The following is a 16,401-nucleotide window of genomic DNA, read 5'->3' on the forward strand; positions in this document are numbered from 1 at the left end:
GATCAGAGAAGATGGAATCTGTTTTCCATAGAACAGGTGAGCCTGTATGATCAAATACTCTGGAATCACAAGTGTTGCTGACAAGTGGTCTATAAAAAGATAACAACAAGGATCCATTATAGAAAGCAAGAACCAGCATAAGAAATCAGTAACCATATGCTGAGAGATAGATAAATCAGCATGATAAGCAGTGGTCTCAGCACAACACTGGTTATTTTGATTTTGGTTTTTATAGTCATCATAGCTAAGGGAAGTTGGAAGGATTTGAAAGAAAAGAGAGACATAATTTTCTTACTCTTTTTCAGGGAGCTCTTTCAAAGCTTGAGGGGCTGTATGAGGGAAAGCACTAATGTTCTTGCTTGAAAAACTAACACGTGGCCAATGAAGACTTCTGTCATGGCCTGAAAAGTTGTAGGAGCCAACCTTTCAGTACTGTAGGAAATGATAGGTTGGGTAGGAATTACATGCAAAGGGTTTTGAGAAAGAAGACAAGTAATTCGATACAACAGGTAGGAGGAGCCAGTGGAGGGATGAAAAAAGAGAAAAGATCTAATCAAAGTGATGGTCTAGAAATGATCTTACAATAGCATTCTGGATTCGTACATGTGGAGAACAGTGTATTTATCAAGGGTAGGGAACAGATGGATGCAGTAACTAAACAGAAGATGATGAGAAGCTGGATAAAATGCTTAGGTGTGTAGATAGATAAGGAAGCCCATATCATAGAGATATTTTGCAGGATTTAGGTAGTACCTGATTGGGAAGACATACAGAGATTTGAACTGGAGACGATGCCCCAGTAACAGGTCTGAGAGACAGCCAGGATAGAAGTAAGTTCTTCAGGAAACAAGAAAGGAAGTTGAAGGGAGGACTTGTCAGGGAAGATTAAGGCTCTGTTTAAAGCCATATTGAGTTTGAAATGACAATTAGTCATCCCTGATGAGATGTCAGAGAGATGGGTCATGCTTTTAGTTCAGACAGAAGACAGGTCTGGTGTAGAGAGGCAGAACAATGTTTCAACAAGAGGAAATGATTGTATTTGTACCTTTCTTCCTTGCCATTAAAATGGCTCAAAAAACAGGTTTTTCTTGTAAAACAGAATTCTGTTTGGGTGAAGCTCATGTGTCTGCGCTCCTCTTACTCTCTCTGAGGTTTCCTTCCTGTCTCAGGCATGAGGAAAGTTACTGATCTCCTTTCTCTGTTCCTTTGAATGTGAAAACTTGATTTGCTTTCTCTCTATGGGAACTGGGATTGATCCAACTAGCTACTAGGGGCGTGAGAAACAGGCCATATTCAATTCGGATTCAGATTCGGCCCAAACTGGGGACAGCGAATCAATTCATTGATTTGGATCACTGTCCCCGATTCAATTTGGCCAAAATCAAATCTGAAGATTTGATGCCGATTCAAAGAATCAGCAATTTGGCCATAGACACAGCTTTAAATGTTTTTTCTACATACTTCGAGGTACCAGCCACAGCTCATGAACACCGCAATGCTGGGGTGGATGGAGCATCTCACAGGAGCGTGTCCTCCTCCCCCCACCCTCTTGTGCTCAGTACTAAACCTGGAAGTGGACCAGAAGTACTTCCAGTACGTGACAGATTATATATCTGCCATATCCCTGCCACATTGGACAGAGCTAAGAGGCAAGTTAAATGCTTCATTTTTTCAGACCCCATTGTGTGGTTTTAACAGATGAAGTTTTACACGATTGTTACTCAGTTGTGACTAGGGGAAATGAATAACAAAGTACTTATTTTCAGGGTGTTAAAATTAAATCACTCGAAACATGGCTGCTTGAAAAGGTGAAAACTACAAGTCTAACAAGTTGATCAGTTTCCTGCCAGTTGTCTCCACCATTGACTGTAACCAAATGCCAGTTGCTTGATGCTGTTACCATTGCTGAGGTACCTCATCAACCATGACTTCAGTATTTCTTCAGTATTTCTCTGTTCTCTTCCCATTCATCCTGGTTGGAAGTTTTTCAACCATTCCATTGCTCTGATGCTAGTGGTACCCTGTTCTGTTTCTGCTTTTGTACAGATTGGAGGCACAAGCTATTTTTGACGAAGTACATAGGCAAAGCTTTCACAAAGGCTGTATTTTCTATTTGGAAATGAAGCTGGGGACAAATCTGAGAGGTATCAAGCATCTCTATATGACCACAGAGCAGTTGATGTTAGTCCAAAAACCACAAAAATGTTGGCAATAGACTGTTTTCAGTACTCCCAGTCAAAAGAAGAAACCAACAAAATCCTGATGAAAATCCCAGGTAGAAATTATCTTGTCAGACAAGGATTTGTACTGCAAGGCCATTATACTGAATAAAGGAAAAATAAATGAAGATTAGAACTGGTCAATGTTCTTTTTGTCAAAATACTTTTCAACGAAAATGCTGGTTTCATAAAAACTGAAATGCTTGGAAAAGCATCAGTGCAAGTTCCAACAGAATGTTTTTAAAAAAAAAAACATATTCTGGAATTTCTTGTTTTAGGAAATTAAAAGAAATCCTTTAGAATTATGACGCTTTGTTTCAATTTTTATTTTATCCTATCAGAACTCTTAATTTTATCCTACTTGCCTAATTATTATATTATTCATGAAGTATATTTTAGATTTTCAGAGAAAAATGTGGGATTCTAAAATTACATTTTCTAAAACCATATCTTTTTAGAATTTTCATTTTGTGGCAAATTTTGAAATGTCAGAAATGTATCTGAACCCAAGTTTTGGTTAGTTCTGGTGCCTGCAACTTTATTCAACTGTTTTGTTTGCCAGCAGAATATGATCTTGATATTTCAGTATGGCTAAAAAGAGGCAAGACAAATTCCAGTTAATCAAGCCAAAATAATTAGAATTATCCAATTGTTAGGATATTTTGAGATTTTGTCTGGAAAGTATTGTACAGTAATGGTAGATGTAACAAAAGATTTCTTCAGTAAATAGCAGATGGCTTTATGCTTGCAATACGTGCATGATGACATAAATGTCATGAAAAGTTCACTGGAACATACAGTGTTGTCTGTGTGTGGGTGGATGTAATGTTTCAGTAATTAAGGCTATATCATTACATTTACATCCTCAGATCAACTACCATCCAGTAATGCTATGATGGTATTATCAAAACTACAAGCTTAACATAAGATCTAGCAAAAAATGAACGTCTGTTTTTTTCCAAAGGGGTGACATTAACAAAAATGCAATGCTGACTCCAAATGAATGCAATTTCTGTGCACTGAATTGCATTAAAACATGACTTTGATCCACAAGGGGTATACTTTTACAGGTCAACATTCTCTCAAGCCTTGTGGCCCATCAGGGTAGTTAAAGCACATCAGTTTTTGGAACCAGTGAACCAAAAGAAAATGAGGTAGCTAGTACCATATCCAGCTGCCTTTGACTCCCCAACACAAACAAAGATGTATTATTTTACAGCTAGGTCAACTGGTTTAACTGCTCTGCCATTGTCTCCTGATTTTCCAGGTGCAAAAGGACAAAGCTTGACTTACAGTTTACAGATGCTGCAGAAAAAATAATTTCAGGAAACTTGGGTCTGAAATCATTTTCTGGACATTTCAAAATTAAAATAGCATTTCACTTACACATTTGGAAAGCAATGCTTTAATAAGTAGCTTTGTACAGTGACTAAACTTGTTCACTTAGTAAAGTATTATAAAAGAATGGCTGTTCTAAATGTTTCCTTTACTTACTAACATAATACCAAAGAATCAGGATACTTCCCAGGGTTAGGGTCCCAGCCCCACTGTAAAGGTGAGGATTTAAAAAGTATCCAGAGCCACAGCAAACACTGCTGAGGTGCTGCAGCTTTTATTTCAAAGGGCACCACTCCTCTGATCAGCTGCCTAGGACCACTGATGAGCTGACCACTGACCGGGGGGTGAAAAAGTGGCGTACTTTGAAGTGGAAGCTGCAACAGAGAACTGAGTAATTTGTTCTAAATTCAGCAACTGTCTGCAAATTAAATGGGTTGCAAACTACAAGGATATGAACGATCAGTTTCAATTGTATTATTTATGGAAGAGCTAATGTCACCAGTTATCTATGCCCACGCATAGCACAGAATGACCCATGTGTCATTTTCTCACCCCTATTAACAGAGAAGTGCCTAATACTGCTAGTAGCCGCTACCAGACTTGTTCCTTTAATTCACACTGTAGAAGCTTATAATTTTAATTCTGTTGGTCACCAGTTCAGCCTTTGGTCACTAAGAAGACAGTGATATATTTACATAAGGTATTTATTTGAAATCGACAGCATAAAGAGTGATCTAATGGATGAAGCACTGGACTGGGTTCAGTGCAGATTCTGTTTCCCACTTGGTCACTGTTTAACCTTATGTGAGTCATGTTTGCCCTCCTCCCCGTGCCTGCATTTTCCTTTCTGTAAAAAGTGGAGGTAGCGATGCTTGGTTATTTAATGCTTTTAGATCTGCTGATGAAATACGCTGTATAGAAAATGGATATAATTATTATTTAGCTGAAACCACATGTTTGGAAGCTGACCAGATGTTGGCCAGGGCTCCTGGGTGCAGTTAAAGAGGCAATTTTTTATATATAGTTGTGCCATGGCTTCTTTTCACTCCTCTCCTCTTTTTTGTACATATTGGGCAGAATTCTGCTTCACCTAGCAATTGACCAAAATGCAGCTTGGGACAATTCTGAATTACCCAACTAAAGTGTAGGAGCAATTCTATGACCCCTCTGGGCATGTAAGTGGTGCAGTCATAGGACTAGAGTCACCTCTGGAGATGCACTGATTTCTCTATATTCCTACAGTCTGGGCACTCAGGGACCCAGAGAGAGGTAATACAATCAGTTCTATACTTTAAATCAGGCCACTTAGAGTTACTTGTTCACCAAGTTAGAATTCTGCCCATTACACAGTAGCCAGACAGAGCAGGAGTGACCAACTACAGTCCTTGGTCTGGGACTGGAATTGAGTGGATAATTTTCCATGATTAATTTTCTGTTCCAGAATCCCTATGAGAAGGTAATATATTCCTCAGATTTGTTATTGAAATGATTTTGATGAAGAGCTTGGTGTTGTAGGATCTGAATTTCAGTCTGTGCCATTTAGTTGTGATTGGTTTGATAAGTTAAAGGATTTGTGAGTCCTATAGCTTCTGTTTCATGTTTGGATGAGCACACAAAAACTTCTGGCCTGACTGCTTGCAGGTGGGAAGAAAAAAAATGACTCTTGTGAATAAGATTTCCAGTGCCTTTAGCAGCATCTACAGTACTTAGGAAGATGTGAAGAAGTGAAAAAAACAAGGTGTTGATCCATAACTTGAGTCCCACCTGCCTGTGCAAATAAACATTTGTTTGAATTAATTTCAGCTATTATGGCAAACATATATTAGGACTGATTCAAATGCTTTTAAGGAGTTTCTTTAGAGTGCTCTTTAATCAAACGCTCTTATCACATAAAGTTACTAGCCTGTATAAATAATTGCTGCTTATTTTCTGTGTTCCTGTCTGAGAGAGGCAATTAAATACAAAAACTTTAGTTGGAAAGCTGCAATTTCAGGGGCTTAGTATCACAGTAGATTAGTCCTTACACTTCCCATTTTTGCCAACCTTTCTTCAAATCCAGTAGTCAAGAATAGAGAGAGGCTCAGGTCCCAAGTTATAAAATTCATATTTCATCCCTTTCAAGACTTAGGGCAAGTTGGCTTTGAGTTTCTAGTTAAGATGTATACCCAGTCCCAAGTGAGAAGGAATTTGATGCATCCCATCCTATTATGCAGAGTTACAAAATAAAACTTTCTGAGCAGTGTACCCCAGCATGCAGGTTCTGCTTAGGCAGGGAAGTGAAACATTGGAAGCCACATATTTAAAGGCAACTGCTTACACCTTAGTCTAGAACATCAGTGTTCAACCTTCTGGCCCTGTGGCCTGGATGAATGGCTCTGGGTTGGTCTATGGACTTGATCCAGCATGAGTTCAGTCAACAGATGCCAGGGGCAGATCTAGGATTTGGCAAGCAGGCTGCAGGAGCTGTCATCCATGCTGCAGAGGCAGCTGCACACATATTCCAGCCTCCTCCCCATCTCCACTCACTGATATGGGCAGCCCATGGTGTGGGAGCCTTTATAGACTTTTTCTAAAGTCCCTTAAGAATATAAGAATATTCCCTCCCCTCCATGTTCAAAGGCACAGCTCTTCCCCTTCCCTTCCCCCTCCCCCTCACCAGCCTTCCACTTCTCCTTTCCCTGTTGTCCTAAACATGAAGGAAGCTTGAAAGCTGTTCCTTGCCAGCTCCTGACAGGCTGCACGGGGATTGGAGCCAGCTGAGAACAGTGACAGTACAGTCCACTGTCCAGTGCAGAGGTTCCCACAGCATTGTAGTCTGGAAAGTGGGCGTGTAGTTGCACCACTGCACCCCTTCTAAATCCACTTCTGACAAGTGCAATCCAGCTCAATGTCCTGACTTCATACATCAGATCCAGCCTCATGCTAGCCTGATTCTGTGCACAGCCTGATCAGAGGATTGTGGCATAGGCAAGTAAAGTTGAAAGGGACCTCATGAGGTCATCTAGTCCAGTCCCCTGGTCAAGGCAGAATCATGCCTGACTAAACCATCTGTAACAGGGGGCCTACTCCAGGCCAATTTCACTGTGGCTCACCCACCTGTTTCTGGGCTAACCGCCCACATTCTCACCCACCACACCTTGTTGTTAATTAATTGATCTTAAAGCGGGAGGCTGCCCATTTCTTGCCCCGATGCCAGGGGGCACTATCTACAGCTCCATCCCCCCCCACACCACAGCCCAAGCTTCGCAGATGGCATGCCGATGTTATCAATATCACCAGCCCCACAATGGGACCCAGAATACTACTAGTTGAACCCCTCCTGGATTTCTCTCTTCAGGCAGCCTATTCTGCCTTCATCCTGGGCTGCATAGCTCCCTGAACTGCTTCCTCCTTATGGGTGTGGTCCCCCCCCAGGACCTTTGGCTACTAGCCCTGGCCCACCTCCCCACCAGTCAGAACCCCAGGCCCTCAGCTCTTGGGCATTCCTCGTGGTGGGCCCCTAGCCCTTTGACCCTTCCTGTTCTGGCCCCAGCATTGACCAGTCAGGAGATGTCTAGACAGGTGTGAGTCTATGGCCCCACTCTCTCTCTGGGGTCCACCTTCCAGACCCTACAAAGGGGGTAACCCACCTGGTTGTGGGGGCTAGGGGTTAAGGCACCCCAACCCACCTTTCACCAGGGTGGTAACTGGCCTGGTATTTCCTGGGGGCTCCCACACCACTGAGAGTCCCACCAGGCCACCCACTCCCAGCAGGGTGCAGTTTTAGGTCATGCCTAAGACCAGGAGCCTCCTGACCATCCCCTACAGCTCCTCCCTTACCTCCAGATGATACCTGCAGCCAGGCAATGTTGTTTCCTGGCCTCCCAGCAGCAAAAATGCCCAGTTAATATGGGTAGACCTGAACTAAAATGGCTGCCCTCATCAGGCACCTGCCCACTGCTGTCTTCTGGCCCTTAAAGTGGCAGGCACAAACAGTGCCCTGCCACGCCATCCTAGCCAAGCAGCTGCTTAGCCTCCTCTTGAAACCATGCTCTGGACCATCCCAGTGAACAGTGTAATTCCACATGCCAGCCTGATCCCAAACACTGGATCTGCCACACAGTGACCTCATGTGCCAGCTAATCTAGTGTGTGGACCATGTCATCCAGCCTGGGGGGTTCCCCATGGTTTCATAAACTTGGCAACATAAAAGTTGCAATTAACTCTGGCACTGCTTCCCTGCTGCCAAATTGTTGGACCTGTGGGAATACCTATGGGAGGGATGACATGGCCTCATGGGCCAGTTTTGACCCATGGGCCAGAGGTTGAGCGTCACTAATTTAGAATGATCATAAAACCAGCAATTCCCAGTTGCTGACTCTCTAAATGGTCCTGGCTTCTTAGTCTCTCCCTGCCTCAATTCTCCTGTCAGTAAAAATGGGCTGGATGTTTCAAAGTAGTCTAAGGGGGTTATTTTCCTCTGAAAGACCCAACGTTAACTCACCCAGAGGAGAACTGTAAAGATAAATTACTTTGCTCTGAATATGTAAAGAGCCATATTATATTTATTTCAGACTCCTAACATGGATACCTTCATTTGTTACTTGGCTTCTTAGATTGTGTGCTACTTAAGGCTTGGACTGCATCTCATGATGGATACAGTAGGGGACAATGAGCTTGTTATTGTATCACAGAAAGGACAGTTAAGATCTGCTTCTGCCTCCACTACAGACTTTTTGTTTGACCTGGGGTGAGAATTGCAACAATTGTTGTTCTTGGTGTCCTCATCTGTATCATGAAAACAAAAATACATCACTGGAGCACTGCTTAATAAAGACCCCCAGGGGCAGGCTGAATTGGAAATGAAAAGTGAATTTATTATTTTATTATTATTATTTAAATGTATTCATCAATTTCATGACCATTCATTTGTATATATAAATAATTGCATTTGCTTGGTGCTCAGGTACACAGTCTTCCATGGTACATTTGCTTGTACAAAAGGATGGACCTGCAGCTGTGGCCCAATGGAATACTATTTTGGTTGCCAGTGTACTGGAGTGATTTGCATCCCAATTGCCAGGCAACTGTGGTTCAGACATTAGCTAATGTATAGGAAAGTTTCAGCCATTCTTCTTCCCATCCCTAAAATGTCCCATGTTGTGTACCCGCCCAACCCCCGCCCTGTTCTGTAGCTTAATTTGTTAACTGTGCCATTTATACAGACAGCATAAAGTATTTTGGGAGGGCTCAATCTCTGGTTTATTGCTACAGTAGAGAGGTCATCAATAGATGGAATTCCTTGAGTCACACGGATGAGAGAAAACATTTTTCTTACCAAGCCCAAATAAAGCAGCATACCTGTGACAACAGAAAGGAAGAAAGGTAGAACAGAATGAACAATATTAATGTTACTCACACAGTCTATCCTCTGCAGAGAGACCCAAAGTGGGTGAAACAGGTCAGTCATCATCTTAGTTGTTCTTCTCCCCTTGCTAGGACTATATTAGGAAGCATTATGTGTAATATATTACACTAATCCCCCTTGATCTGTGCATAATCATATTGGGTACATTTCTGCTTCACCTTATTTAAACATCTGCAGCCAGACTTTGTTAGGCTCCCCAGTTCTGATAGGTTAATTTCCCATGTTACTTATTAAGCATTGACATTTATATCAGCTGGTTGCTGTGGTATTATTATGATTAATACGTGTCCCTTCAATTCTATACAATTCTTAAAATATCCCAAAGTAGCTGTAACTTGTGTTTGTAGTTTTGTGCTTCATGCCTATTAGCTGCCTTAGCATTGTGCTTATCTGTTACTTGCACTTTACTTTTGTGATCCTGTGACTTAAGGTTACTTGCTTGTTATCTACTTTTGTCAATGTTTGAGACCTTTTGCCTTTTTTACTCAGGCTAAGTATACTTTCAAGAAAGGTCCTTAGAGACTTGTGGGTTTACAGCAAGAACTATGCCTTTAATCTTACTATAGGTCTCCTGGGAAGAAGGGAAAGATATTCCTGCCAGAGAAAATCTGAAGGGTCTGTGAGGCTGTTTTAGAAACACTGCAGTGGAACAGACAGTGCAGAGTGGCAGTGAATGAATTCAGTCCCTGAAATTTTGTCCGTGCTCCAATACTGAAGTTCAGACTCTTCAGAGAGTAGTGGCCATTTGAAGCAACATTAGATATCTTGCGTAGCATGGCCCATTTTCAATACCTATCCCAGGCACTGGTTTTCAGCAGAATGCCGAGGACGGGTTTTTTAAACAGGACTGTCCCAATGAAAACAGAACTGTTTCTCCTCCACCCTCATTCCCCAGTGCACCACCCCTCATCCTTGACTGAGACCAGAGCTCGGCTTAGACTAAACCCTGACCCCTCCCCCACTCTCATTTTCCAACGAATTCAACTGAGACCAGAGCTCAGAAACAACTCCCCATTTCGTGACCCAGGAAATATGGTCACCCTACTTTTGGCAACTTTGGGAAGCATCCCACCTGTCTTCCTGCTCCCTGAGCCTCACTTTTCTGCCAGATTTCCTCATGACTCTTAGGCACTTTATAAAATCAAGTCAAGTCAGTCCCGAGGCTGCTGAGACTGTTGGGGCCCCTTAAATGCTGTAAAAACCCTCCTAGGTTAGTTGAGTTCCTTTGCATCATTGGTGATTCTTTGGGCAGTGTGACCTTCTGGCACCCATCTCCTCTCCAGGTATGGATGGCTGTTGGCTCACAATGAGCTCATCTGCCCTTTGACAGATATTATTTTTAATCCTGCTAGGTGTCCACACACCCTCCTCACCCAGGCTAGCTAGGATGGGGGTACCTGTTTAGTTGCTGACAACCCAACCATGGAGAAGGCTGTACTAGTTTACATGGTACCAGATAGCAGAACAAGAGAATCCTGGCCTCACACGGAGGTATTTTATAGGCATTGATAAATTCCACAAGCACGAAAGAAGAATGTTGTTATAGTTGAGGAATAACTGCCACCCCTGATTTAATATACATGTAAAATCCTTATGGAACCAGATAGCAGAAACAGTAGTTACCGCCAACCAAAGTTCCAGCATGTCACTGCCCAAGACAGTGGCACATGCAAGGCACATCAGTGGAGAGGTTTGACTAGCTATTGTTTTGTGAAGGTTTGGGCATCTGTGAAGGAGATGCAGAAAGAGCAGAGAATTGAAAGGGAAAGCAGCACCAGACATGGCCCAAAATACATTTTCCATTGTTAGACTGCTGAAACTGAAACTCTTCTGCATCCCTATATCTAGAGTAGTACAGGCTGAGTAGTAGTAGTAGTAGTACAGGCAGTCCTCACACTTACAGCGGGTTACCTTCCTGGAAAAGGCGCTGTAAGTCGAAACAATGCAAGTCAAATCTGATTTTCCCATAGAAACAATGTTATAATAGGGGGTCATGTTCCTGACTAAGGGCTTGATGCCCAACTTTTTATAGAAATGACCATAAACACCATATTTAAATCAACAATTTAATTTTATTTAATCAAAAGGTGAAACCCCTGCACTAAGAAACATCAAGAAACACAGAAGGTCATACACAGTACAGGCAGTGTCAAAGGCCAGCTGGGCACTGTGAGTGTCTCAATTTGCAGGCTGATTGGGTGCTGCAACTGTATCAGCCACTGGACTGTTTTGTTCAGGATTGAGGAGACAGAGTTGGGGGTAAAGCAATGGCAAATTTATTAGTTTACACACATACACAACAGTTAACAAAAAGATAAATGCAATTAGCAGATAATGCAGTATTAAAGAGCTAATAGTAAATAATAACAACAGATAATAACAACAGACAGATGGATCAATTCTGTCGCAGGCCAACTGGGCACTGTGAGGGTATCAGCCACTGGGCTGTTCAAAACAACAGATAGACAGGCATGGGTTTGCAACTTATTGATAGTCCCTCAATGCCTAGGTACATGTCAAGTGAGTCCAGCGAAGTCAGGCATCCCCAATCCACGCTGTCAGGTGGATTACTGGGGAAGGTCCCTTGATCAGGATCCGATCCTCACTCATGCCGGGAGTCTGGGGTCCGGGCATGGAACACCAATGACTGTTCTGTTACTTTGTTCCTGCTGGTCACCTGATGCACGCACTTTTTATACTTAGTCTTATGCTAATCTGTTGGCTTTAGAGCCACTCACAATCTTGCCCTATAGCTGTTACCCTATGGGATTAAAAGGTGTTAAAAATTATCATAAAAAGTTACTACATAGACCTGGGTTTATCCAATAAGCAAATTACACTGCAGCACCTTTAGGTTTGAAATTGACATTGCTCTTCTTAAGCTCAACCCTTTTAGGTTTCTCTGAATATGCTTGCTTGGGATGTGCTTTCCTGGAATGTGTTGGGTGTGCCAGGCAGTTGGATCCAGTTTTATTGTCAAGGCTGAACCCTGAGCAAAAAACTGTTAGGTCAGCTAATCTTGCAGCTACAGTTTTCCCTGTGGGGCCCAGTCAGTTCCACGAACAGTTAATTTATCATTTTGGTTAAACTTATGACAGACAAATTACATTTGTGGGTTACAAACTTACAAGCTTTATATTAGCTAATATCACCTGTTCAGACAAAATACCAAATGCCTCCAAGAAGCACATATTTATTGCTTATTAATCCCTCTGGTTCTGGCCGTCACAATCCACCCCTTGCTTCTTTGGAGCATTTGGTAATACCTACAAATATGATTTCTGCCAAGTGGTGTATACATGGTTGGCAGAAGCAACAACATTTACTTTGGAATAGGTATTAGATTTAATTTTATAACAACAACATTTAAAGATTATATTGAATAATATTATTTCTATGACTAAACTTACTACAAACCAGGGAAAAGGAGTACCTTTAATAAAGGTATACATTTGCACAGTACAGGCCACTTCATACCACTTACGTAGCAGGGGAATATTAGTAGTGCATTTAATAATTCGCCTTCCCTTTTGAGCTATGAGGGCAAGTTGTTTTCCTTTTTGGGCATCTTCAAACAAACCTTTAATGTAGGCCGCTACTTCACCCCATTACTTTAGCTGGGGCATGTCTAAATCTTTAACCCAGGATTTTGGAAGACTTAGGTTAAGGGTGACACTTTCTAATTGGGTTTTTGGCCACATTAAGGTGGTTTCCTGGTCTTGGACATATAAGGTAGCTGATGCCCCTTGGAAATCTTGAGCTTCTGCACAACAGCTGGTGCAGGACGTCCAAAATGTGCTGTTAGGATGATAAAAGTGGCCAGGAGCTTCCCAGCAAACTTGCTGGGCTAGGGTAATATAGGGAGTTGCTGGTAGAGGTGTTACACAAAACATGTTGGGGAGACTATTAGGCTACCCTCTCCATAAAGTTCCCAAGCCTATTAGAATGCCATTTACAGGGTACACCGGGGATTGGGCCAAATACTTGGGAACTTTGGGGGTTACAATGTCCCAAATGGGACGATTTAGTCCCAGTCCCACATGCACCCACCCCCTAGTCCTATTGTCAAGAGATGGGCAGTGGACTATGTGCTACCCTGTGTAGAATGAAAAAGTATTTTTTCTTGCCACACCCCTCCCAGTGTGCGCTCCATGTGACTTGGTAAACTAACCATTGGGCTAAAGCTGGGGGTAGTTCATGGTGCTCTAAGCCAGCAGGCCATTCTTTGTGTCTGAGATCACTCATCACCTGGGAAAAATGAAGGTTAAGTGAAAGTTGCACTTGGGTACCAGCAGTGCTCCAGGTTTGATTAGCATTGGCTTGGAAGGTTGCATGCATCAAAAGGTAACTTATTTGTGCTGCTTTTCAGCCAATAGTTGCCACTAACTCATCAATGTATTCTAAGGCCAGGTTATCAATCATACCTCCCTTAGTGAGAGAACCTATGGCTCACTGTATATCCATGATTCCTTGGGTGTTTTTCTGGCATTTATCTATGTTCCAAACTCCCATGGCTGAATTGAGCCCATTCCACATATGGTCTAGGGTATCCCTCTTTTTCCAGGCAATTGGAGGCTGGACTGTGGGTTAGAAAACAGTTGGCCAGGCCCAGAGCAGCATATTTTCTGCCAACTGAGTGCTGGCAGAGCAGTTAGGAAATGCTGTTCTGACAAACCATTGCTTGGGGTTAAATGTGATATGGGCATTGAACAAGGGGGCATTAAGGAGGACTGGAGCCCTGGTTTGGGACCTCCACCAGGGAGTAATGTTAGATAAGCTGTGGTAGCTCCTTCTGGATTAACAATGTACATCCCTGCTTAATGCAAAAAACAGCTAGGGGTTCTCCTGTTTGGGTGTTTAACCATCTTCCTTCTTCCCTTTGGGATTGGTAAATCTCCCAATCGGGTTGGTCAAAGGAGGATATTCACTCAGGTGTGTCCCCATCTGTGTACTTAAATGCACACTACCCAAGTACAACTATGGCTATGGTATCTTGCAGAAATGATTTTGGTACAGTGCCCCCCATGGACTCAGCCAGTTGTTCTGGGTTGACCAGGGTTGTGCCCTGCAGATTTTCCCAGACTGATTGGTGATATGCAGCTATTGTGTATTCAATTCTGTGAGCGTGCCCCCCTTCATCCATATGGTGGAACCACAAAATACCCAGAACATGGGATGTGTTGGCCTCCCATTCTGTGGACCACCATTTGACAGCATAAGAGCCATTTTTAAACCACCACAGTACCTTGCTATACCTGGAGGACCGGTGTATTTGGTGAGCTGTACACTTTTGTGCCAAAGTGTCATTGGGCAGGGGAACCACTGGAGCTAACGTCTCCCATGGAGGTGGGGTTGGAGGGTTTGGTCGCCTCCTCAGGCTCCAGGTGGTTGTAGAACTTTGAGCTGCAGGTACGGTTTCAGCAGCGGTCACATCAGGACCCAGGGAGGGCAGCATACCTGCAGGCAGAATATAACAGCACCAGGGCCATTAGAAGAAACCACAACAATCCCCTCCTGTCCCACACTTGTTTTCCCGATCCTGGCATATGGGAGGAAACCGAGCAACCACCCTGTCCCACAGTAACATTGACAGATTCCTCCTTGCCAGTCCACAATCCTCTGTCGGCAGCTCCAGGGCCAGTTTCACACTTCTTCAATTGTGGTTGGGTGTTCCCAGTATCCCAGCTTGTCTGAGGCTTTAGCAGTGGGTGCAATCCGGGGCATGGGAGCACATGAATGCCCCACAGTAATAAAACAGTGGCAAACGATCAGCAGTCCTGTCATAATGGCATTCCACCTCTTCAGTGTTAGGTGAGGGTGATGACATCGATCTGGAGCAGGGTGATGATCCCAGGCCACCTCGGGGCCACTATGGCTGTGCCTGTGGATGGACCCAATCTGCAGGAACAAGAAAAAATGGAGTCTGGCTCCCATTAGATGGGTCCAGCCTTGACACCCACCATGAGTTATGTATGTTCCGTGCCATTAGCACCCCTTCCCATTTGTCCCCCTGCAGATGCTTAACTACTACCTGGTCCCCTGCCTGCAGTTTCCCCCAGCCACCCCCTGGCCATTCCACTGCCGGCTTGTGGGGTCCGCCCTGACTGAAGGCTTGCTGCATGGGGCTTCCTCTGGGGTGGGGCCAATTGTTGGCCCAGTTGATTGAGTGACTTAGGTGCAAGTCCCAGTCCTTGAGGGCCAGGCCAGCGGTCATTTGCATGTTGCAATTTAGGATACTGTTGGCCCATTCTACTAGCCCATTAGATTGTGGGTGATAGGGAATGTGATAGGTCCACAGCACATGATATCTTGTGGCCCATTCATAAACAAGATGATTATGAAAATGTGAACCGTTGTCACTTTACAGCTCTATGGGAGGTGGGTAGATGGCTAGCAGGTCTCCTAGTGCTGCACAGGTGTCCTGCGCAGTGGCCTTGGCATAGGCCCGGGTGAACATCATTCCGGTGACCGTTTCTACAGCTACAAACACATACTGTCACTTTCTAGGAGTGCAGAGAAGTGGGCCTATAAAGTCACGTTGCCAAACTTGCCGTATTACTTTTCCATCGCACAGCGACAAAGGGGTAGTCAAGGCAGGGATTAATCGAGCTTTGACCTCCTGGCAGGTGGCGCAGGAGTTGACTAATTCCTGTGCATCCCTTTTAGTTAGGTGAATGCCCCAGGTGGCTGCTAGGCAACCAGTGCCATCGTGGCCAGGGTGCCCATGCTGCCAATGCAGCCATTCTGTGGCTAGCACTCCAGGGGTCTGCCGGAGGGAGGGGCTGGGTGCCTTCTCTGGGGGTGGTTGAGCCTCTGCTTCAGCAATAAGGGCTTCTGTGTTGCCTCTGGCTAGCTCATCCACTTGCCTGTTTCACTTTGCCTCAGGCCCCTCAGCCTTTCTGCTCCCATGCGCTGCACTGACATGTCGTATGTATAAGGGAAGGCCTTGCTGTGCCATTTCCCACAAAGCTTCCTACTTTTCAATGCTCCAGATGTCTCTTCCCCGCCTTTTGAAGTTTTCCCTTTTCCACAGGGGTAGCCACTTGGTGCAACCCTCCAATATCATGCATGAATTGCCGTAAATATAAATGGGCCTTGTAGGCGGCCTGGTCCCTCTACCAGTTCATACTCGGACACATTGACTACAGCAGCTAGCTCAGCATATTGTGCACTTTGACCATCTCCCCCCAGGGTCAGTTGCTTACCATCTCAGATTTGTATGGCAGCCCCCCTCCAGGTACGACCTTTGGCCGAGCTGTTAGTAAACCAGACCTCTATGTCTTCTGACATTTCCATGTCGAGTGAAAAGGGTGGTGCTTCCTTGATGGGAGATGGCTCATCTGGGTTGGCTGTGTCTAGGTGTATGTTAATTGTGTTCTCTGTGACCTTTTCTATCATTGCTAGATATCCCTCTGGGGTTCCTCACTGAGCTTGACT

The 16,401-nt window shown here is 43.9% G+C and overlaps 1 long non-coding RNA gene across 1 annotated transcript; it reads right to left on the minus strand.

Moving 5' to 3' along the window:
• Positions 1–2,751: 2,751 nt before the first annotated feature.
• Positions 2,752–12,982, minus strand: LOC109313235. Its single transcript, XR_002102002.1, has 3 exons — positions 12,577–12,982; positions 4,721–4,724; positions 2,752–2,765 (listed from the first exon to the last, which is right to left on the minus strand). It is a non-coding gene; the product is annotated as an uncharacterized LOC109313235 (long non-coding RNA).
• Between the last annotated feature and the right edge of the window lie 3,419 nt (positions 12,983–16,401).

The sequence above is a fragment of the Crocodylus porosus genome, unplaced genomic scaffold (genome assembly GCF_001723895.1).
Source record: "Crocodylus porosus isolate Cpor-Errol unplaced genomic scaffold, CroPor_comp1, whole genome shotgun sequence".
Taxonomy (NCBI): domain Eukaryota; kingdom Metazoa; phylum Chordata; order Crocodylia; family Crocodylidae; genus Crocodylus; species Crocodylus porosus.